This window comes from Jaculus jaculus, chromosome 6 (genome assembly GCF_020740685.1).
Source record: "Jaculus jaculus isolate mJacJac1 chromosome 6, mJacJac1.mat.Y.cur, whole genome shotgun sequence".
Lineage (NCBI taxonomy): Eukaryota > Metazoa > Chordata > Mammalia > Rodentia > Dipodidae > Jaculus > Jaculus jaculus.
In genome coordinates this window covers 103,231,780-103,257,800 of record NC_059107.1, presented here as the reverse complement: position 1 = coordinate 103,257,800, position 26,021 = coordinate 103,231,780, and positions in this window count along the sequence as shown.

The window sequence follows — 26,021 nt, the reverse complement described above, 5'->3', positions numbered from 1 at the left end:
GCTCTCAGGGTTACCTGATGTCCCTGTCTAATTTGTGGCATGATCCAACTTTTGCTACACACACACACACACACACACACACACACACACACACACACACACACACACCACTGCTGGAGAAAATGCTGGGAGTGCTCTATGCTCATCTGCATCTTTAATGTAAAAGATGACTTACCATGAGGTGCAGTAAGTACCCTTATGTCTCCTTCTTATTTCCATCATACCCTATAAGGTAGTTGGCAAGCTATAGGACCTTGTTCTTCAGAGAAAACTTCACACAGAGATGCATAGACATTCTTCTGGCCACCACAGCCCAATAGGTGGGACATAGCAGTCCTTGAATAGCCTCAAGTCATTCGTTGAAATAAAAGAATCTAGTCCAGTGCTGATTGACAATTTATATTCTGTGATGTGAAATAGACATTTCCTTACAGTTTCCAGTCTGTCCACAATTGTTTATAAACCAATTCATATGAGGCTACAAGTGTAAGATCAGTTTATAGTTCAGTAAAATCTAAGGTTTTACAAGACTGAGAAACATTGGTCCAAAATGGCAACTGGATTTGAAGATGTAGGCTTGGCTATAATTTTTACAGAATATGTTTCTTTTTCTGCAAGAAATAGTGTTGTTCTTAATACAAGATACATGAAGCATTTACCAATTCCATTTTCTCTGAGCATGGGGTAGGATTTATATGAATAAAAAGCACATTCAAAGACATTCTCCTTAAAACAGATATATAATTTGCTTCAAAACTTCCTTGAAGGTTCAACAATTGGTAAAAATCGAAGTTTTATTCTTCCACATATAAAATTGCCCTAATTCATAAAGGATCTTGGTCCAGACAGACCTGGTAGATATGTAAGTCGCTGCAGTGGCGACATGTAGACTCCTGGGCATCTCTGCTTGTCTGGGGAAACCACAATGCTTGAATTACATGTCTCCCTCAGTAGAACAACCATTCCTTGACAGCAATAGCTCCACATGGCTTCACACCATCAGCCCCACTCCTAGAGACATCCTGGTGTGCAGAAAGTCGAGCACAACGAAAATAACAGCCGGTTAATGAATAGGTTCATGTGAAGGAGTAGATGTTCCAAACGTTGTCAATAAGCACAAATTAACAAGGTCCTGGTTGTATTTTCCTCTTTATAACCCATACTGTACTGTATATAGCTTTCATTTTCTATTATTTACCTATGCTTTAAATTAGTTTCTAATAACATGAATGAATTTTCAAAACATAATATTATCCGTATGGAATGCTCCTTTTTCTACAACTCTGCCCAACCCAGGTGCTACTTCAAACTTAGATTCTTTGTTATGTGTGCACAATTTTGTACATGTGTGTTCATGTTGATATGGGCATGTGTGTCATGTTTCTCTCAGGTATTAGTACTCTCAGGGGCTATCTATTTTGGATAGAGGGTCTCTCACTGGTCTGGAACTTACTAAATAAGCTCAACTGACTGGCTAGTGAGTCTCAGGTATCTCCTCTTTGAGTACTACAGAAAGCAATCTCTAAAAGCATCTCCAGTGTCTTATAGATGCTCGGAAACATTTCTGGGATATTGCTGATGTGGGTATATCTTGACTACAATGGGCCACGGAGAGGTTCTTCTCTGATTGTGTGGGTAGGAAGCTGAATCACAAACACTTGAGGCTATAGAGGACATTTTCCCTTCAAACCACCCGAAGGGCTTTCTTCTCCAGTTTACTAGCAGTTCATTCATTTTGAAGATTGTCTTGTCAAGGTTTTGAAACAATTAACTTCCTACATCTGCTTATTTGAGTCTTCTATATGATCATTAATCCTTTCAGAAAGGAGTGTTCTGGGTTCCTTCTCTGCCACTTGCCCTATGGTTTTTGCAAGGGATGTTGAAGGCTGGGTGAGATATGGGAGACTGTTGCCTTATCTTTGGCTGTGTTTTCTCATGTCTGGGCTTGTATGTGTATTGAAGAATTCACTTCTATTATTCTTCCTCTACTTGGGTGTCTTCTTCATCTGTTCCATCTTCTAAAGGCAACTTTCCCAGTATGGACGATATCTGTAGGGATTTAACTTGAGACCCAGGGTGATCCACACTTATCTCAGCAGTCGTGGTCTACCTAGCTGTAGAAGACCTATTTCTATTACATGCTTCTGAGACAGCAGTGTCAAATTACTGGTTGGAGGAGTGATTCAGAAATTTTAGGACAAGTGTATCAGGTTTTAGGTAGTAAAAACAATAATGGATGAGAAAAATAAGGAAAGAGTTCATATAGTATAAAATAGGATATATATGAAATAAGTAATATGACTATTGAGATGAAAAAATGTAGAGGAGCAAGATTTTGTAGGCTTACAAAAGCTACGGATAGGCATACAGGTATAATTTGGTGGGGTGCAGTTTAAAAGTTAGTGGGAGGGGGTACAAGTACAAAGATACAAGTTTTAAGAATAACCAACTAGGAAGACAAACTAACCTATGAAAATGTCACAGAATTAGAGAAACACAAAACTTAAAAAAAGGAAAACATAGATGAATACCAGACAACCAGTAAGAGAACCAGGGAAAAGAAAAGAGGAAAAAAACAGAAAGAAAAATATATTCATGCTCTGTTGTCTACTGTTTGTTCTTGGAGCTACGCCTGAGAGGAGCTCAGGAGTTCTGTATTGATGCTGACCCCTGGGGTGGAGCCCATGTGAGCCCCAAGCACTGATGCTTTTTCTCTTGGAACAGGTTTGCTGGCATGGGTAGGGTAGGGTGTCAAGATATGTGCCCTCTCTGTGGGCTGCTTCTCTCTCCTGTTGGCCTCTTTGGGGCATCAGGATTGGTGCCTATGTGGGGGTTACTAGTGCTCCCTTCCACAAGCCCAGGAGTTACATCTTCATTCTCATTACAAAACTGACATATCCCTTCACATTTTACTAATGGTTTTGCTTATGTCAGTGATTTTTATTCCCATTTAATAGTTGATGATGCTAATTGTTTTATGACATTTATCCTTTTTCTAGAACTGAGAACTTTATAGTTTTAACATTTTGCATATTGGTCATATTTCCACTGGCTTATACTTTAATATTCCCTCTCTCCCTCCACATTCAACTGAAGGCCCTCTTCAGTGGGGTTATCAGTATTCATTGTGGGGTCCTGAATTCATCGGTCAGTCTCTGTGTGGGGGACAATGCCTCAGAACACACATTCCTACCTTGTGGTTCTTCCTTTCTTTCTACTGCCTCTTGTGCAGTGTTCTCTGAGCCATGGAGGTTGTGTTGTGACTCTCATTTAGAGTTAAGCTCTCTGTAGCCTCAGATTTTTCAGCTTTGATTTAAAAAAAAAAAACTATATTTGTATTCATTTATTTGATAGAGAGAGACACCAACAGAGAGAAAATGGGCATGTCAGGGCCTCCAGCAGCTGCAAATAAACCCTAGACACATGTGCCACCTTGTACATCTGGCTTATGTGGGTCCTGAGGAATCAAACATAGGTCCTTTGGCTTTGTAGGCAAGTGCCTTAAGCACTAATCCATCTCCTCAGCCCACTGGTAAGTTTTGAGTTTCCTCAGCATCTACTGCCATCTTCCTGGAGGGACATTGTAGGCTAGCAATGAGAGCAGCATTGACATTTAGTCTGTAATGATTCATAAACTCTGAAAGATGTGATACGCGTGATCTTATCTTCTTCTTCTTACCTTGTTGTATTCAAGGGCCCTGGTCTCCCAGGTATTCCCTACCTTCTGTGAAAAGCAGGTTTTCTAACCAAGAGTGACAGCAACATGGATCAAAGGGGATAAACATAACATGTAGAGGACTTTTGACAGCCATATCCTCTCTTTAGCCAAAGAACAGTGGAAGCTTCCTTCTAGGGAATATGACCTTTCAAACCAGTGCCAGAATTAGGTTACCCTCCACAATTGGATCTCCTGTTGGTCATGGAGGTTCATGAAACCTCCAAAACAATGCAGGCCATTTCCAAAGTACTTGGTTATACAACAGTAGTGCTTTACTTCATTAGAAAAACCTAAATGCTCATTGCTGTGTATAACATACTTTTAGCTATCCAATCTCCTGACTAACCCTTTCCCTTATGGCTCCCCTCACCTGCACATGGAAATTTTGAACTTTTTGTTATAGGAACTGTTCAGAGAATGGCTTTACTTCCCCTCAGTCTTTTCTTGATAAAACTGCTGTTTGTGTCAACAATTTCCTTTTGAGCTGATCTACTTTGGCTGTGCCATGTGGCTGGCTGTCTACTCACGGCTGTTTTGGCAGCCCCATGCTTTGCACTCCCATTGCGTCTGATGTCATTATAGTCTGATCATTGATTTCCCTGTCTTATTCTGTAAAGACCAAACATGAAACTCATCTCTTAACTCCACTAGACAGGGTTTATTCTAAATATTCAAGAAATTGTTAAGTAGAACAATCCACTTAACAGCATGTAAATATGTTCATGTACTATATGAACATATTTCAGCTTTTCCTCCTTTGACATGTGTCCGCTTTCCTTTATTATTTATTTGTCTGTCACTAGAACAGTAAATTAAATACTTGTGCTTACTTTTTATAATTTTGTCTGTATTATTTATTTATACCCGTGTCAGTAGACTGTGTTGGCTTTCAAAGTAATAGTTCATGGGCTGGAGAGATGGCTTAGTGGTTAAGGTGCTTGTCTGTGAAGTCTAAGGACCCACATTCTACTCTCCAGATCCCCCATTAGCCAGACCCACAAAGGTGAGGCAAGTACAAAGTTGCACATGCCCACTAGATGGTGCAAATTTCTGGAGTTCGATTGCAGTGGCTAGGCCTTAGTGCCAATTTTCTGTCCCTCCTCTCTGTCTTTTCTCTCACTCTCTAAAATTAAAAAAAAAAAAAAAAGTTAAAGTAACAGTTCATTAGCCATGTTCCTTAAAAATAACTGTGGTTATTGTTCTCAATCATACAAGATGAAATTAGTTTATGTCTAAGATATAGAAAACATTAGAATTCAGCTATTTATCTTCATCATAGTAAAAACTAGTTGTAAGTAAAAAGAATAAGAATAATGCTCTCAACTACAACCTGCATGAGATATTGGGACTCTAAATGTTAATTTGCCTTCATAATAACAAGAAAACCTCTGTTTCTCTCAATTACATATTTCTTGCACAAAAGGGTTTTTCTTAATTTACATCAGCCTTAAAGTGTGCTCGTGTCTGGTAGCTTATAAATTAAAGGGTTTTATTGTATCCTAGCATCTTCACTTACTCAATGTGTCTCTTGTTTGAGCATTTAAATTTTGGTAAGACTTTACATATTCTCAGTCACATTCAGAGTACTAGTTTTGCCATAATACCAGCTAAAAATAAAAGTTGCAAAATGTCTGACCAGATGGTCCCTTGATGCACAACATTTAATACAAAATTCAAAGGAAACATTTCAACATTACAAAAGTATTTTAGGAATCATTACCAAATGTTGATGCTACATAACAAAGGCTATATGACAACACTCCAACTGCCTAGCATTCTTGAATTGAGACACATTTTCATAATAATAGGAACAAAATGTTCTAAACAGGGAACACAGGGGATTATTAACTTGCTCAGTGAGCTCAAATCAGGTGTGGCCAGTATAGGTGGAAGATGCCTTGTCATTAAGCCTCAAGATAGGGGGGAAATGATGATCTGAGCAAAAATGACATGATGTCTTTTAATTATAAATCTTCTGCTAAATTGTTTTTTAATGCACACATGAAGAGTTCATTCTTTACCATTGTGTTTTTAATCAGATTATCAGATGCATAAAGACTTTCTAGTTGCTTAAATTTCTTCTGTAAATTTAATTTATCATTGAAATTTCTGCCTTAGTAGCTGGGTTCTATTAAAAGGCTAGCAGCCATGTATGGCACACATTTGAGGAAATATGAAAAATAATGCACCATAGCTTATAAGAACAGACTCTCACTGAATTTTCTTACCTTTGATTATTCAGACATAGGCAATATATCTACTGAACTACTCATTTTTGTCAGATTGAATTTCAGTATAATCCAAACACAATAAAATCTACCAATGACAAGTACACAATTATATGCATTTTTATAAATACATACTGCCATGTAGCATGTACCACCATAATCATGGGGAACACTTCCATGACCCTACAAAAACCCTTTCATAGGCATCTGTCACCATTTCTCCCCCTCTTGCCTCCCTCCTGATAATCACTAGGCCATTGTTTCAAGATCAGTTTGTCATTTCTAAAGTTCCCTGGGAATAAAATGTCAAAATATATAGTCACTCATATTTTGTTTCTTTCTCTTGTTTTAAACCTTTAGGGATTCATCTATATAGTTTCATGTATCTATTGAATATGTCATAATTCTTTATAAACCAAGACTGATGTATATTCGTACATTTTTCCAGTTTGTGCCTTTGTGCTATATCCTTAACAGGATTTCTCAGATTTTTCTATAGATCTAATATAATGTTCACTAAACTTTGGGCAAACATTTTGTAAAAATTGAAAAGATGATACTAAAATTTATATGAAAACACAAATGATCCAGAAGAGTCAATCCAACCTTACAAAACTTAAATGAAGGTCAGGAGTGTTCAACCTGACTTGAGTGTTACAGAGTTTCTGGACTTTTCTTTCCTATCCAGAAGAGAGGAAAATGCTCCTAGGGGCAGAACCTGATAGATGGGAGATCTAACTCCTGATACCCACATCTCAGCAGTGGGTCAGCTGCCACTGGCTTCAGCCTTAGGAAAAAAGAAACTAAAGAGGTGCTTAATTTAAGCCATTGATAAACCACTGTTTTACGTGATGTAGCTGGTATAAAACAATATTCTGATATATATGTAGTCTCCAGTAAAAAGTTTTTAAAGTCAAATAAAAAAGGAAGGGAGAGAAGAATGAAGGGATTGGAAACTCTGGAGAAATATAACCCACAGTGGTAGAAAGCAGATCAATGGTTATCGATGGGTGGTGAGATAGGAAGGGATGGGAAAGGAGGTGCCTAATGACCATGAGAGAAAATATAGGAATTGATAAATATGTTCATTTTTTGATTATTTTAAATTATTTTATTTATTTGAGAGAGAGGGAGAGAACGGGCATGCCAGGGCCTTTAGCGACTTCAAACTAACTCCAGACACATGCGCCACCTTGTGCATTTGGCTTACATTGGTACTAGGGAACTGAGCCTGGGTCCTTAGGTTTTGCAGGCAAACACCATAGCTACTAAGCCATATGTCTAGCCTGATAAATATTTTTTTATACTTGACTTTGCTGTTGTCCAAAGTTACTAAGATATTCTTTAAATATGTACAATTAGAGAAATGCCAATCTTACTTCAGTGAAAATATTTTCAATTCCCTTTATTGTTTAGGCATTTGTCTGAATTTTTGTATTATAATAGGGTATTTTATAATGATTTGTACCTGTTAAATTCCATGGAGGTTCTGAAATTTCCTCCTAGGAATCTTAGGTTATTTTTGTCACTATTTATTTGTTTTATATATTCTGCTTTTTGTTTTAAGGAACAAAAGACTAGTATTAGGTTAAATGTAGCCTTTTATAATTCATCTTAAATGTTTTAATTGAGAATATCTTTTGGGGCAAGAATTTTTCATTACGTTGAACTCTTGAATGTATGGAGGTAAGTGTAAATCTAATTAAATGGACAAATAAATACATCATTATTTTACTTTGCATATTGGCGTGTTTGGTATTGTACTTGGATAGAAGTCTTTAAAAGAAAACATCTGAATCTTCTGAAACTGGTGGGAACAAGGAGACAGAACACATCATCTCTCTTACCAGATGGTACACTACCCACTTGGCATCTTTCTGGTAAAGGTACAAACTCAATTAAATGCACATATGCCCCAAAGAAATAAGCATTCAATTTTGCCAAGCTTTGTTGCTCTGTGGCATTTTCAAACCATGCTTATAAACCTCTCCCATGGAATGAATCATATCTGTTTGCTTAGTCATTTTAATGTACCCAATGATTTTTCCACCATAAAAGTAATTATGGAAATACACCAAACAGAATAGTGGTACAAATTTTACAAGTGTACTTTTGTGACTAAGGTGCATTTTATTTAGGAAATCAGGTTTGGAGATAGCTAGCCTTAATGAGAGGTACTGGTGGAATTAATAAATCTCCCAGCGTTCCCTGAAGCAGCTGCTCTCCTTTGAAATAATGAGCATATGGTTTCATCATATTTTATTGATTTGATCCCCTTCAGCTAAAGAAATATTTCAGTGGAATGCAAACAACTTTCACAATTTCTGCATATTTCTCAGGCCATTTATTTTCTTGGCTAAACAGGAGGCTGATGAGAATATGAATGTGAAAGCAAAGACAGGGTTTGGGTTTCTGAACCACAGAGAAGACAAAGGAGAACATGGGGACCATACGCATCTTTATTGCTGAATATTTACCAAAATTTAGAAACATAGTGTTATGAGCTAATATAGAACTGGTGTGAAAGAGTGCTTATGTTTTGCATAGAAGCTGGAATGCCAGGGTTTGAGCCAATGATGTCTACACCAGGAAGGACAAAAGGCACTGAGATTTTTAGGAAAGAATGGCCAGGTGTCTTTCAAGTAGTTACTATCAAAACAAAGCACTCAAGGAGGAGGGCTGTGCGAAGGAGCTGTGTAGGTGGGGGGGGGGGGGCATTAGAAAAAATATAAAATATAAAATATGAGTGGCAAGTAGCACAGAGTAATAATAGAACTAGGTCAACATCATAAGGCAACAGGCATGCAATTTCCTAAGGAAGTAGGTTCCAAGCTACCTTAAATTTCCTAAAACAGTTGTCTGTTAACCAGAGGCTTCCAAACTACCCTGTCAAAAATCTTCTCTTTTAGCACATGCTTTTTTTTATGGAATAAAGTTATTCCTTGTAAGATTCCCTGTATGCTAGGGGCTGAAGAGATGGCTTGGTGGTTTAAGTCACTTGCTTAGAAATCATTTGATCCTTGGGATTTTTAAGGAAAATCTTGTAGTTTTGATAATTTTTAGCTAAAAATTATAGCTGTTATTTATTGCATGTTAATGATAAACCTGTGCTAGTTACAGGTAAAATGTATTACCTGTATCCTACAAGATGCCAATGATTATATACCTCACATCTAATACTTTAAACACCTAGATAATAAATTATCTAATAACAATGTTTACAATCTTGTAAAATCAAAGTATGGGAACTTTTCCAAAGCAAAGTATTCTAAGCTCAGAAAGGGTAGGGATCTTAGGTTCATTTATTTGTGATCATTCCACATGTTATTTCATTTGAGGTTTTGCTTGTATGATTGTATTTTGAATGGATAGTCCCCATATATTCAGGATTTTGTTAAAGTTTATAATTTATATCTGCAGCCACCTGGCTGGAGGAGACATCACCATGTAGATCCTAGGGTCTAGCCATAAGGTGTGGGGTGGATTTGGAATTCAAGTCTGAAGATATACAAAGTGCCTGAGCTTTGCCTGGATCTCCTGCAGTGCTTTTGCTTGCATTTTGGTGTTGGGTTTTTTCTCTGCCTGGACCTGTGAAGGTGGCCCAGCTTCTTCTGCTATTATGGAACTTCCAGTCTGTCTTCAAACAAATTTCCTTCCACCATAACCGTGTCTGGTCTGGAAGTTCATCCCAGCAACCTGAGGCTGTCTGCTACATCTTCTTAAACATACATCGCTGCATCTTAAGATGTTAAAATGATGATGTCCGAACAGTGGCAGAGAAATATCTCTTTTATAGCTATGATTTTATTCCATAATTATTTCCCCAATATTTTAATTTCCTTCATTAAATTTTATACCCCATACCTCATAAAACTAACTGAGTTTTAGTAATTGGGTAGTTTAAATAGAAAATGTCATGATAGCCTCAAACCTTTGTTATTATGTTTCCTCTTTAATTCCCAGCTGGTGAAGACTTTGGGAAGTGGAGCCTTGCTAGAGAATGTGTAATGTTGCTCAGTCTAGCCTTCTGTGTGTTCATAGCCAGCTGACACTTGCTGTTCTCTTCCCATGCCATAGTGAGGATTGTCCTTAAAACTGTAAGCCTGGGCCAGACATGGTGGCACACACTTTCAATCCCAGCACTTGGGAGGCAGAGGTAAGAGTATCACCACGAATGAGTTCAAGACTACCCTCAGACTACATGGTAAATTCCAGGTCACCCTAGACTACAGTGAAACCGTACTTTGAAAAACAAACAAACAAACAAAAGCCTATAAGCCGGAAATCAACACTTTCTTTTCATAACTTGCTTCTAGTGGGGATTTTGCTCCAGCAATGAAAACAAAACCGCCACAGTAATATGATAATATAAATTAATTATGTTACAGACTTGAAGAGTGGTAAATGATTTCAAACACTTTTATTTTATATTACAATGAATAGTACCCAGACTGCATCATGGGGGTCAAAAGTCAATAACTAAATGAAAGATATGGCTAAAACTTACTGTATTGTTCCTACTATACAAATTGTTTTTTTTTTCTGGTATTAATCCAGGTTTTTTAAGCACCTCACATTGTCTCCTCCAGAGTTGAATTCTGTTTTCTCTCAGGTTGGAGAAGGCTTCAGTTATATCCTATGTTTGCTTGGCATTAACACATCATCCAGATCGTGACCCTGATGTTCTGATCTTAAACACTGTAGATGAAAAGATTTTCTTGCCACTACAATTGCGAATCCCTGCTTTCATTGACTTTGTACACTGAGAGCTCCATGAGGTATACTGTTTCCCTGCTTTTCAAGTGAGGAGACTGTCAGAAGAAAACTTGTTTCAAGGGTCATAATCAAAGCAAGTCACTTACAAAATTAAACTTTGAACCAAAAGCACCTGAAATCCTGACTTACCAAATGAACAAAATATAGCATATTTCTTATACTCTAAAACCCACTATTTTTATAAAACAAAATATTATTGACTAATAATTGAGACTTAATTTTTGACACTTTCATTCATGTATATGTTTTGATCTTACTCCTCTGAAATTACCCTATCTTATCCTTCTCCCTCCTCCACTAAAATCTTAACTTTCCTCAATTAATCCCAATCCTACTTTCATACTTTTTGTTTGTTTATAGTTTCTATTGTTTGACCAACTGAGTTAAATTAGGGTTGATTGCCTTAATATGGGCAAATTACCAAGGGTACATGACAGAAGAACTGGCATGCTACTCTGAGAGTTGTGGGGTCTTATGAGTTCTTTGAATATCCATGATGAACTGCTGAGAGGTTCAACATGAATATAATGTTTTAAACTCTCCAAAACTTTTTGTGCTATAGAGTACACATAATATACACAAACCAATACACTGTGATGTTCCACTGTTACATTCTGTAGATGAACTGTCGCACACAGGTACATATGTTGAAGAATTGGTCCTCAGTGTTAGCATTAGTGTGGAAGTTTCTGGAAATTTAAGAAGAGGGACTTAGCTGAAGGATATTTATTAACTGGAGGTGTGTGTTGGGGGATCTGTACTTTGTCCCTAGTCCCTTCCTACCTCCTTCCTCTACTTCCTGGCCACATGTTCCAGCTACCCTGCTATTCTGTCTTGCTTGAATCCAAAGCAAACAATCCAGCCAGCCCAGTCCCAAATCCTCTAAAACCGTGAGGAAAAACGCATACTTCCTTGCATATTTGACACAATGATAAAATGCTGACTGACTCACTGGAGGTAATCAAACTTTGAAAAGATACAACCTGTCAAAATTATTTTCGTTTTGACTCAAAACATGGTATTTTCACACTGCTTTCACCAAGAAAGAGATCCAAGGAACTAATTAATATTTAAATGTGTGTGACTTCAAATAACATAATAAATTTTTTGAAACTTACTTTATAGAAAAATTTAAAGAACGGTTATCAAGTGCAACCTACAAAAGTAAAAATCCAGGAACTACAAAGAGCTGAACACTGAATCAAACTGATAGCAGGCCTTATGTGGCTTAGGGAACATTGTGGAAGAGGGAGTGAAGAGAGTTCTAAGAGCCACAGAGTGGTTGAGAATACCTAGAGGCATGGTTCCCCCCAGTATCCCACTGGGACTGACTGAAGCCTTCATGACCCTGCAATCAATGTCATCACCCCACAAGAGAGAGCACCAGGGAAATGGGAACAGGAGAGAGGGAATAAAAGAGTATGATATGTTAAAAGTAAATAAATAGATAAATAAACTCTAAAATGTTGTAACCCAAGTTACTTACTCTAGGAAGTAAATACTCAGAACTATAATTCTGTAGAAAGTTTATGCAACTAGAGCCTTCCCCTACCTGCCCTCAGTTCTTACCCTATTAGAAAACAGGGTTATAATGATTAGAGCCACAAGATATTAACTACTGCTTTGAAACCAAACCAACTGAAGTTTAAGTTCAGCGAATCATGTGAGCTGGAGGCTTTGCGGTTTCCTAATCTTCCCAAATGTGAGTTATGTGCTCTTCTATATTGTTATTAATGATTCTAGTAAAGAATGTGATTTTAGTCAATGACAAAATTCTATTTTGAAATTTAGGTAACTGGGGACATCCTTGTAATAATCTCTGTTTTATAAATTATGTTTCACAGATTTTGTATACTCCTCTTATTTAGGGAGTATTCATCCAGCTGAAGTGATAATGTTCATACAGATGTTGTCTTCAGAGTCCTTTAGCCCATTATACATGTTTCCCTGTGTTTATTAGTTAATATTTAAACTTCACGCCATTAGCTCCTCCTCCCTTTAACATGCTTTTGTGTGGTGGTTTGATTCAGGTGTTCCCCCATAAACTTAGGTGTTCTGAAAGCTAGCTTTCCAGTTGATAGCGATTTGGAAATTAACACCTTCTGGAGGCAGTGTATTGTTGGGAGGGGGGGAAAGAACTTGTGGTGTTACAGCTAGCTTCCTCTTGCCAGTGTTTAGCACACTCTCCTGTTGCTGTTGTCCATCTGATGTTGGTTAGGAGGTGATGTCTACCTTCTGCTCATGTCATTGTTTCTCCCTGCCATCAAGGAGCTTCCCCTTAAGCCTGTGAATCAAAATAAACCTTTTTTTCCCCATAAGCTGTCCTTGGTTGGTTGCTTTCTGCCATCGACGTAAATCTGACTGCAATACCTTGTCTTCTGATCTTTTACTGCACTATAGTGCACTATAATTCATAGAGACTAAGAGTTCATTGACCTTTCCTTGGTCATCCAAGTCAGGCTCCTTGAACTGTAATCTGCAGACCTTCTGAAAAAGCCCTTACGTTCTGACTGACAGGAAGCTGGACCTATCCACCACACCTTAATTTCTCCAGAGTCTTCTCAAGTTGCTTATGCTTTCATTCCTCACCCATCTTAGGATGAAATGTGCCATCCCGGTTCCTCCTCCCACCACCGTGCTCCTGCTGAATCACTGCTTCTCTGTCTTGAGAAAACAAACTTCCTCTGAGGTTGTTGGTACTCACCCAGGGCACCGTTTCCCTTTGTTGTTGCTTCATGACCCTTCTTCCTATTTGGGAGACAATCCATTGCCTGAAGTACAGAATTCCTGTGAAATCATCTGTGTCCCACCCAGTTATTTCCAGAATAAGTTTTTGTCCTCATAATTGAAATTATAGCTTGAACACCTCTCAGGAATTTAAATTCCTCACCTTCCATGACTTTCTACTTTTTAAGCTCAGCTGCTCTTGGCATCACTCTGGTTTTTGTGAACACATACACGTAACAACTGTAAAACCAACAATCAAACATTATGCTCTACTTCCAAACTTCTTTTCAATTGATTTACATGATGCTCTTCTCAAAATAGGAAATACCTGTTTTCCAGGTGCCTTCATTTTTTTTATTATTTTATTTTATTTATTAAGTAGAAACTTGATGGGGACCTCTTGTGTTAGCACCATCATTTCTCTCCTCCCTGCTCCCATTCTTCTGGGTGCCCTCCTCAGTGGGATTTCTGGTATTCCTCCTCGGGTTGTGAGTTACGAGATGTGAGAGCATCAGTCAGACTTTGTAGGGGGTAACAATGCCTCTGGACATTCCCTTCTACTCTGTGGCTCTAACAGTCTTTCCTCTCCCCACTTCTGCAAAATTCCCTGAGCCATGGCGGGTGTGTTTTAAGTCTACTTTATTGTTGTTTCTCAGCAGCTTCTACATTTCTACTTTGGTGAGTTTTGAGTATCCTCAATGTCTCTATAACCCTAGTGCTGGTTGTCAGGCTTGCCATGGAAGCAGCATTCTTGCTCCTCTCGCTTATTCCTTTGTGGTTTCACCTGGTCCCTGGCTGATGCATGAGGTGTCGTATAACTCCTTGGTTCTTGCTGCCTTCTAACAAAGAAAAACTGATTCTCCAATGGATAATGAGGTCATCTTAGGTTCAATGGAATAAGCACTGCTAATTAAGAGAGCTTTTGATGGGTGTGACCTTTCTTTTACAGTCCATGATCTTGGTGTCCATAGGATTCTGATTTGATTCCCAGTTCTAGGTGTTCCAGCTACGGGTTCCTTTCCAGTGAATGGATCTCTTAGCCATTTAGGGATCTATTGGTTATCCACCTAGGTTGTATGCCACTCTTCCACAGGTGTGTCCATCTTGTCAGGCTGGCTGGTCTTGTACAGCAACGTCCCCTGGCAGCACACAAAGTTGCCGGCCATTTGCCCCAGCAGCTCTTTCCAGCACTATATGCGAAGACCATTTGGGAACTGGCTTCCTTAACAAATTACAGCTGGATTTCTTGATGTTCTGTGTCCTCAGAAGCATGTGGTGTCTTCAGCAATAGGGGCTTTTCTTGGTAATATTTTATGGTTTTTAATTTTTAATTGAATACATCAGCTGAAACACCCTGAATGATCCTATCTTCATTCTCTAAGCCACCACTGTTTATCCTAAAACCACTGTAAATTTTCTCATTAGAGAATATATCAATGACCCTGCAAACTGAGAAGCAAGTGCTTTGCATGGCCCCATGCCACTGCTACATTTCTGATTCTCCAACTCATGTTACAATCTCTACACTTACCTCCAGACTTCTCTACCAGTTTTTCAAACAGTAGGCTAATCTTTCCTGCTTCCCCTTCACAAATGACCTAGACTCCTATTTAAAAGAAAAAAAAAATATATCCATTTAATGGAAATTTTCTCCTTTTCATATTAAACTTTTCATCCTATTTACATCTGAACATGCCTTTTTTTCCTTATATACTGTTAACTAGACTAAACTAAGTTTTGCTCCTATTATCATAGAGCATAGTTCAGCATTGGTCAGCCATTTTTTTTTTTTTTTGGAAATGGCCCATCATTCTTATTAAGGCTACTATACCTTGACAAGGTCCAAGTAATTCTACAAGACTTCATATATGATTATAATTCTAATTTTACAAAAGAGAAAAATAAGCCAATCATCATTTCTTTGTATTAAACCCACACCATAGAAGCTATTATGGTGGAGAAAGCTTAAAGCTGGTGACTACATTCAGGGTTTTACTGCTCTCTGAGGCAATTATGGTTTATCATGTCCAACAGTGTCTTAAGTGAATTACTTAATTGGAAAAGAGAATTCAGTTTATTAAAGCATCTCCCCATGAATTAATGGAATGTGTTCCTTCAGGGAAAAACCAAAGCACAAACTAGACAATTCTATAATCCAATCAAGTAATGTTATCTGAAGCACTTCTCTCCACAGAGGACACAGGTGACTATTCACAATATGAGAACTACAAGGACACAGGTTACTATCTTAACTGTGGATCAACATATGATAATTTGTGAGAATGATAATTATTTAAGGTGAAAAAATATGCCTTGATGGGAAACCAGTTATACTGCAGAGAACAGTAAGATCTACACTGCATCTTCAGTGATAGAAGGAAAAAAATACAGGAATAAAGAAGAGATTTTGTTTTATAATTTATATTGATCCTTCTGTGACATAAGGCATGAGTTAGTGTGCATTCAACACACTAAGAAGAAGGTATTCTCTTAAATCTTGGGAAATGAACTGCTGTACATTTGTACATGTGGATGGTTCCAGTGTTTTCCAAATCAACAAAAGACTATAAACACTTGCAAAAGCTCAAAAATCACCTGACATTCATTGATAAAATAGTTTACCACATGGCTGTTTATAGCACTATTTAAGCAAATACAAATTCATTAGGATAGATAAGTATGCCATTAGGTAAACTTCATATAGCTGTGATTCATGTGTCACCAACAAATCATGCTTGTACTTTTTATTACTTTCCTAACTTGTGTTCAAGTGATGTCCTGGAATATTCAGCAAACAAACCTTCCCTCCTTCAGTAAATGCATGCATGTGAGAAACAGGATTGTGGGTTGAAATAAGTTCAGAAAATAATACATTATGCACTTTTGATATGCATAATAAATACCATGAATTCAAAGGTTCTGAAAAGTTCTATGATAGTTAAACCTGTTTTATGAAAGTTGTTTGACAATAAATTAATTCATATATTTGAGTAAATACATATGAAAAGTAACAGAGGATCATTTTATTTTTTGCTGCCTGTTTATTTTATAGTCAATTAGAAAATTTTCACCAGTATTTATTTTTAAAAAACAGCATTAATAAGTTTTTATGTTTTTTAAAATATTTTATTTATTCATTTGAGAGAGAGAGAGGGAGAGAGAGAATGAATGAGTGCACCAGGGCCTATAGCCACTGCAAACAAACTCCAGAATGTGCCACATTGTGCATCCAGCATTATGTGCCTCCTGGGGAATCAAATTTTGGTTCTTTGGCTTTGTCAGCAAATTTCTTAACCACTAAGACATCTCTCCAGCACCAGATTTTATGTTCAATGATGAAAACATCTTTGTTCCTTTTCAAAAATTGACAGAGAAAGAAAGAAAAAAGAAGGAGGAGGAGGAGGAGAAAAAGAAGAAGAAGGAGAAGAAAGAAGAGGAGGAAAAAGAAGAAGAAGAAGAAGAGGAAGAAGAGTATTCCAGAGTCTCTTGCCACAGCAAATGAATTCCAGACGCATGTGGAGTTTTGTGCATCTGGCTTTATGTGGGTCCTGATGAGTCACTCCCTAGTCAGCAGGCATTTGAAGCAAGTGCCTCTAACCTCTGAGCCATCTCTCCAGCCTTAAAACATTTAATTTCTTATGAATACATTTCAAGACAAAAATTAAAATTGTTACAAAATGCTGTTGATTCTGATATTCTAACATCTATAATCCTAGCAAAATAAAATAAAGATAATCTGTTCATGCAAGAATTTAAAAATGTAACAGAACAAATGTGATTAAATATTGGAGATAAAGTCTTTGGAGCAGCTGGAATACTTTCAATTCCAGAACAAAAAACATAATTTAAATTGCCATTGATGGAATTTATTTGAAAATTTACTAACCCACTTTGCAATACTATCACATAATGTTAAGCTCGGAGGACAGACAATGGCTAACTTGGTTAACTAAGTAACACAAGAAAAAAAATTAATTAGCTTATCTCCATGTCTCTACACCTGAAGGTCCATATTCATTAACTTTCTTTGGCTTATCTGAAGCCTAAAAAGCAACCAACATTAGGCCTGATTTTCACTACCAAAGGAGACAAGTTTGTTTTAGAGTGAAGAAATCTCTTCCAAGTATTCTCTCAATGAATTTCCTTTTACAAGCATTGGTCAGAATTATACATGCCACTATTCCTAAAGATGAAGGGTAAGGTGAATAAGAGCCAGTGTGGCTTGTTTAGACAAAATCAGATTTGCTGTCTGGTACTGGGGAGGGATCACATTGTTGACCTCAAGTGCAATCTGACAATGCAATATGCTGCTATCTTTATATAATATATATTATTTCCTAGAAAGATTTGTAGTATATTTATATAAACAGTGGGCTACATATCAGTTCTCATTAGAACCTTTATCAACACAATTTATATATAGTATTTATGAATGCTATTTTCAATGATTTTATCAATACCTGTATCAGTATCTTTATCATAATATTTCCCTGGATTCCGCTGATGATTAGTAATAAAATATTAGTTCGATTCTGACTAATATACAAGTTGACAGCATCATTGAATATGATTTTTCTATGTAGGCTATAAATTATTTTAACATAACATACAATCTTAAAAATTAAATAAAAACAAATCATCTCATGAAGAGACTTTCTCTTCCCTTAGACCCACATACAAGAATGATTTACAGGGCTGGAGAGATGGCTTATTGGTTAAGTGCTTGCCTGTGAAGCCTAAGGACCCCAGTTCAAGGCTTGATTCCCCAGGACCCACATTACCTAGATGCACAAGGGAGCACGAGCATCTGGAGTTCGTTTGCAGTGGCTGGAAGCCCTGGCGTGCCCGTTCTCATTCCCTCCCTCCCTCCCTCTCTCTCTCTCTCTCTCTCTCTCTCTCTCTCTCTCTCTCTCTTTCTCTTTCTGTCACTTTCAACTAAATAAATAAAAATGAATAAAAAATTAAAAAATATTTTAAAAAGAATGACTTACATAAAGGAATCTTATACAGAAAATGGAGTAGTACACATCTGTAATCCCTATACTTGCAAGACTGAGGGAGAAGAATCACAAGTTTGGGTCCAACATGTGATTTGCAGAGAATCTAGGAAAGAACGAAAAAACAAATGATGAAAGGAAAGGAAGGAAGGGAGAGAAACAGAGGAATGGAAGGAAAGAAAGAAAGGAAGACAGACAGAGAGGGAAGACAGACAAATAAGTGCATCATGTATGGGACAAAGTTAGTAAATTGAACTCATGAATATCTAAAACAAGAAGTCCCATAAGATCATCTTATAAATGTTCTTCAACTTGGCCACTGATACAATGGTAAATAAACTCTCACATTCATACTTATATACACACATGTGAACAAATACACAAATCTAAAAAATACAAAAAAAAAAAAGTCTAGCCAGCCAAGAAGAAGATGTGTCAAATAGTCTTATTTCCTAAATAGACACAGAAGGAGAGCTGGGGAGATGACTCAGCAGATAAAGATGATTGTTTTCAAAGCCTACCCACTCAGGTTGAATTCCCCAGACACCCATGTCAATGTGGACAGGCATTTGCTTTCAGTACCAGGGGATCATGGCATGCTTGCTCATATGTATGGACATACATACAAACATAAATGAGTAAAAAAAAAATTAAAAATATAGAAAAGGAAAAATATGATCTTTAAATGTTGAGATCAAGTTAAGCAAAGCAAAAGTCTTTACTCAAAGGCATTTTAGAGATTTATCAAAATTGTTAACTTTATTGGGAATTTTCTGAATACCGTTTATTTCACAAGACAAGAGTCTCAGATAAGAACTAGCTGTACTTATATTTAAAGACAAGAAATTTGACCCAGGCAAGCTGAGCTGGAAAGAGATCCAGAAGTAACCAAGTGAACATTTATTATATCTTATTCAAGAGGCTACTCTAACTCCAGAATTCTTTCCACAGCTAGATGGAGGACTGTTTGCGACGAAAAATGAGATTTTCCCAGGAAGCATTTCCAGGTCTGTGCTACCAGGGGCAGCATGGACACAACATGTATAAACTACAGCGTGGCTATGCAGATGGGTCTGTCATAACAACAAACGGTAAGATTCTCTACAGACTCATGATCTGCTGTTGAACTAGATTCTATTTCCCTAAGTAGTTGATGTTGTATATTGTGTATTTACCTATAAGTCCATTAAATGTTAACTTCCTACAATACTAATTTTAATTTTGGAGTGGTGTTTGGTTTTTAAAAGTTAGGGTGCTTAATTTTAATGTGAACCTTTACTAAGCATTTTGATATCACTTGAGACCCAAGCAAAAATAAATGGTATATAAAAATGATAAACTAAAATTTGTTAAAATAAGCATAAAGAAAAGAGAACTCTCTCTTGTTTAAACTACTGTAGTAGAAATGCAAGTAGCACAATTTTATAGAATTTACCAAAAGGAAATTCTTGTTAATATTGATGTGACATTTAAGATATTTTGCAACCAAAGATAGTAGTCCTACTAGTAAGGAATAGGAGGAAGGATTGAGGTTTAAAACTGTTGTCTTGCATATTAAAAAATTATTGTTTTTTATAAAGGATTTTTTAAATTAATTAATTAATTTATTTATTTATTTATTTGAGAGCGACAGACACAGAGAGAAAAATAGATAGAGGGAGAGAGAGAGAGAATGGGCGCGCCAGGGCTTCCAGCCTCTGCAAACGAACTCCAGACGCGTGCGCCCCCTTGTACATCTGGCTAACGTGGGACCTGGGGAACTGAGCCTCGAACCAGGGTCCTTAGGCTTCACAGGCAAGCACTTAACTGCTAAGCCATCTCTCCAGCCCTTATAAAGGATTTTGAAAAATTAGAAAAGTATATATAAACATGGTATGTAGAAGAGGACAATAGATGAAAAATAATAAAGACTTTATAATATCCCTCCAAACTTTGTAAAGTTTTTTAGCCTATTACTTTATAAGGTTAACATTTGAAGCACTAAATTATAGAGAAATTAACTAACCTGTCCTCATATTATTTAGGGCTACTAAAGTTATCAGCTAATGAACTTGCACTTACAACACATTTTTTATAGGTTTCAGCTTGGAAATAGCTGAGAACTGTGCCTTAGAGCATTTACCAATATTTAATCTGTGAAAACATGGCAAGTGGTAAATCCTTACATAGCTTGGAAGGAAACATATGCTCTACAAGAGATAAGTGTAAATATGTATATTCTGAGCAGTGCTTTATTTTAATCTCAAGTTCTTTCTGGTGACTAATGTTTTTGAATTTTCAGTACTTTGTATAATAAATTATATATTTAAGTACCTATAAATTATATATATAATACATATAAATTATATATATGTATATGTATGTATGTATGTATGTATGTATGTGTATATATATATATATATATATATATATATATCTCAAGCAGGGACAATTCTGTTGATCTTCTTCAGCTTCACCTAAGCATAAACTTTCTTATCAATCATTAAACATTGCACATATGGTGAGTCAGTAGCAGAGACAAGGAAGAAGAAAGGGGCCATAAGTTATGGAGGAGAGGGAGGGTGTATTCAAGGTGTAAGTAGAGGTATGGGAAACTGGGGGTGGAATGGTTTCAGTGGGATCCAAGGAGGTGGATGGAGGTGAGGAGCAAGCGAATGGTAGGTTAATAAACACTGATGATGTTATGAATAAACCAGATATAAAACTGCTTACAATATATATATATATATATGTACACACACACACACACACACACACACACACACACACACACACATATATATGTATAATTTTTTAAAAGAAGTTGGAAAAAAATACCCTGTATAGGTAGAAAATGTTACACCAAGAAGCCATAGGTTGTTTACAGAAATATTTCAGTGCCATGGGTATGAAATTTCACAGTGAGGTGTTGGTCAGGCAAGCCACTGAGGCTCCAGAATAACAAAGGTTATTGTCAAGGTTCTTGGTCGCCCATCAGAACTAGATGATAAGAGCCCACTGTCTTAGACACTGCATTCTTTGACTGGACACTGAGAAGTCATGCTAGAACTGGACCAGAAGCCTCCTTCCTGCTGACTAGCTACCATAGGGCTAGAGAGCACTATGCAGCCTGTTGGGGGAAAAAAATCACTGACAATCTTAACGAGCAATGGACCTTGCAAGCTACATAACTTGCTAGTAGGTCAAGATGTACCTATTTGCACAATGGTAATATTTCTGCTGAAGCAGTAACCAGATATTCTATGATTAGATTTGAGGTCTGCTCCACAGGAGGGAATGCATGCCTAATACTGAAAATCTAGTCAACAGCCTATGATCACAGGTTCTAGCGTAAAAGCTATTACTGTTGTTTGGATAAATGGATATGTTATGCCCACAAATAGCTCTCTAAATACTAATGTGCATATATTAGTTCTGTTCTCACTTTTCTTAGAGAAGTAAGTATCTCTCTTCAGGTAGTAGTAACTTCTAGGGAGTTTCTAAGCTTGTCAAAGTGCTGAGAAGAAGTAACAGTTAAGTGTTCAGTACTAAACAAGACATCTGTATCACACCTTCCATTGGATTATAGACTATAGAGAAAAACGTGGCAGAATGAAAGAATGCAAGAGCCAAAGGATGGATGTAAGAATGTAAGAGTCAAAGGACGGGAGGGTGTGTTGGAAAGCTGCCTTTCAGACACAAAGTGTTTGTGGTGGTTTGATTCAGTTGTCCCCCATAAACTTAGGTGTTCTGAATGCTAGGTTCCCAGCTGATAGAGATTTGGGAATTAACATATCCTGGAGGCAGTGTATTGTTAGAGGCAGGCTTATGAGTATTATAGCCAGTTTCCCCTTACCAGTGTTTGGCACACTCTCCTGTTGCTATGGCCCACCTTATGTTGTCCAAGGGGTGATGTCCACCCTCTGGTCATGCCATTGTTTCCCCCTGCTATTGTGGAGCTTCCCCTTGAGTCACTAAACCAAAATAGACCTCTTTTTTCTCCCACAAGCTGCTCCTAGTTGGGTGATTTCTACCAGCAATGTGAACCTGATTATAACAGTGTTGTTTTTATAATATTTTATCTATTTATTTGAGAGAGACAAGAAAGAGAGAAAGAGAGAGAGTGGGTATGCCCGGGTCTCTAGCCACTGCAAATGAAATTCAGACACATGAGCTGCCTTGTGCATCTGACTTATGTGGATACTGGGGAATTGAACCTGGTTCCTTAGGTTTCACAGGTAAGTGACTTAACTGCTAAGGCATCACTCCAACCCCTACAAAGTTTTACTCGCACTTCTAATCTCACAGCAGTTGTTGTTACCTTCATAAGATCTGAGTAATATTGGGCCCATAAACATATTGCAATGGATGACACCAAAAAATGACTTCAAAATGGAAAATGAATAAGAGGGGCTGGAAGGGGGAGTGAAAGGAGACAATTTTTTGCTTATTTTTATTTATTTATTTGAGAGTGACAGACACACAGAGAGAAAGAAACATATAGAAACAAAGAGAGAGAGAGAATGGGCATGCCAGGGCCTCCAGCCACTGCAAATGAACTCCAGATGCATGTGCCCCCTTGTGTATCTGGCTAACAGGTCCTGGGGAATCGAGCCTTGAACCAGGGTCCTCAAGCTTCACAGGCAAGCACTTAACTGCTAAGCCATCTCTCCAGTTAGGAGACACATTTTTAAAATGAATCTTAAGGATTGGTCACTGAATCTTGTATTTATTTGATTACTGGCATAATTGTAAATTTATTCTTTGAGATCATGTTTTATGCAGTCACATTGAAGCAAACAATATTTTATTTAAAACAGGTTTAAAAAATGTAAATAATTTCACATCAATTTAAAAAAGAAATTATTTTTATCTAAACATTAATGCTATTAGCGTTCAAACTTGATCCATAGACATCTGTTGAACAAATGTATCTGTAAAGTGCTCATATCAGTTTATAGCAACTAGTATGAATAATGTGTATGGGCTTTCTTTCTGTGGGCTGTGAAATACTTTAAAGCTCTGAACTACAAGTGGTATGTGTCAAGTTGACAACAACCTTACCTGTGGGCTTGCAAGAGTGTTATATTCCATCCAGACCAACAGAATCAAAATATGTATGTAATAGTGTCTTCAAGAGACTCCTATGGAGGACACTGGCTTTAATAAAATAAGAATTTTGGGATTTGGAACATAGTAGAATTCATCTAAAAATGTCCTATTACTTTATATGCATTTCTATTAAGAAATAAACAAGAAAGGATTAGAAAACTTTAACTTTTAATCCACCAATTTTTCTTATTAGGTAAAAACTTCGTATGACCCTATCATGTATTGGAACCATCCTTGCCCTTCTCTCTGCTCCCATTCCAATGAAGGCCCTCCTCAGTGGGATTGCTGGCATTCACCATGGGGTTGCAGGTTATGAGCTGTGAGAACAGCAGTGAGTCATGGGGGGAGGGCAATGTCTCTGAATATTCCCTCTCACCCTGTGGCTCTTACAACCTTTCCACCACCTCTTCTGCAGATACCCTGAGCCATGATGGGTGTGTTTTATGTGTACTTCAGTGTTGTGCTGTCAGCGGCTTCTGGATTTCTGCTGTGGCACATTTTGAGAATCTTCTCTTTCTGTTCCCTTCACCCCGAACAGGCTGTCAGTTTCGCCATGGAAATAGCATTCTTGCTCATCTAGCCAAATCCTCTCTGCTTTCTTCTGTCCCCCAGCTGTTGCGTGAGGAGTGGCTCCTCTCCTGCTAAGGAGTCAGCTATCTTTTCTTATCTAGTTGATAGATTTTGCTGTCCTTGATTCTCACTGCCTTCTGAAAAAGAAAAACAGATTCTCCAATGGAGAGTGAGATCAGCATAGTTTTAAGGGGCTATGCCTTGATAATTTAGAGAAATTTCAATGGTCGTAGCCTCTCTTTTGGCCAAATTAGTGGAAGCTTCTTATTGGACTCCATCTGAGTGTTCATAGTATTCAGATCTTGTTTCCAGTTTCAGCTATGAGTTCCTTTCCACTGAATGAGTCTCATAGCCAATGAGAGAGTCATTGGTTACCTGCCTAGGCTGTGTGCCACTATTGCTCAGGTGTGTACATTTTAGTAAGATGGTTGCTGTCATAGAGCAGTGCCCCTTGCTTGCTCAGAGCACATTGGCCATTTTCCCCTAGCAGCTTGTGCAGCACTTGCCAGCACTATATGAGCTAACTATCTGGGAGCTGGTTTCCTTCCAGATTCCATGCTGATCTCTCAATGTCCTGTGTCAGCAGCACGTGGTGTCTTCAGTAATTGGCTCTTATCTTTTACCTCAGGCACGTAATGAAATGCTTTGCCGAAAGACTCTCTTGTTTGGGGGATCTTATAGGTCTCTCCAATCAGCAGATCAACACCTCAATGTAGGTTGTAACTGATTTCTGGTACTGGAAATTGCAATGAAGAGCCAAATGTTTTAGGGTTTGGCTTCATCCCACAATCTCCAGGGCTCTTCTTACCAGACATTTACCCCACTCTCCTAGTGAGCATTGTATTCCTTTAGTCTACTATTCAGGAGGAAGTTTTCTATGGTACAAATTCATTTTAGATTTAGTTTTGTGTGTATCTAACACACCCTCCCCCCCACCAGCCCAAGCCTTCATCTCTGTTTGCCCTTGAGTTGATTGTCAGGTAAGCCTGCAGCTTCAAGTTGCTCCAGATTAGGAACCACAGATAAAGGAGTCTATGGAGCATTTCTCCCTCTGTGCTTGTGTGAGTTCACTGAGTATGATTTGTTCCAAGCCTGTCCATTTCTCTGCAAATTTTATTATATCATTTTTTTTCTTATTGCTTTTATCTAAATGCACCACATCTTCATTATCCATTCATCAAATGATGGGCATCAGGTTTGATTCCAGTTCTTCTCTAACTTAAGTTTAACAGCTACAAGCATGGTTGAGAAATTATTTCTGCAGTGAAGACTAGAACTTTTACAGTAGGTACCCAGTAGAAAAATATCTAGGTAACTTGATTACTCTATTTTCATCTTTTTCCAGGTGTCTCCATATTGATTCCATACTGGTTGTACCAGTTTCACTCCCACCAGCTGTGAGTGATAGTTTCTCTTTCCCCACACCTTCGACAACATTTATTGTCATTTGATTTTGTATTGAAAACATTCCCTGTTTACTTATTTTTTAAAGATTTTTAAATTTTTAATTTTTTATTTAAAGAGAACAGAGGCAGACAGAGAGAGAATGGGCATGCCAGGGTTTCTAGCCTCTGGAAACAAACTCCAGATGCATGTTCCCCTTGTGCAGCTGGCTTATGTGGGTCCTAGATAATAGAATCTGGGTCCTTTGGCTTCACAGGCAAATGCCTTACTGCTAAGCCATCTCTCCAGCCCCTCTTTTACTTATTTTAATGTTTGTGAGTATTTAATTTTTCCTCTTTCCTTAGTATAAGTTTTGTGCATTTGTTTTTTTCTTATTCTACATTTGTTGCTTTTTTTTTGGTAAACTACTTATTTCCTTTTAAAAATTTCCTTACATTTCATTACTAAATCTTTTTCTTAGGTTCAGGTATTTCTAATGTATGTAATTCTACTCATTTGGTATACTAGGAT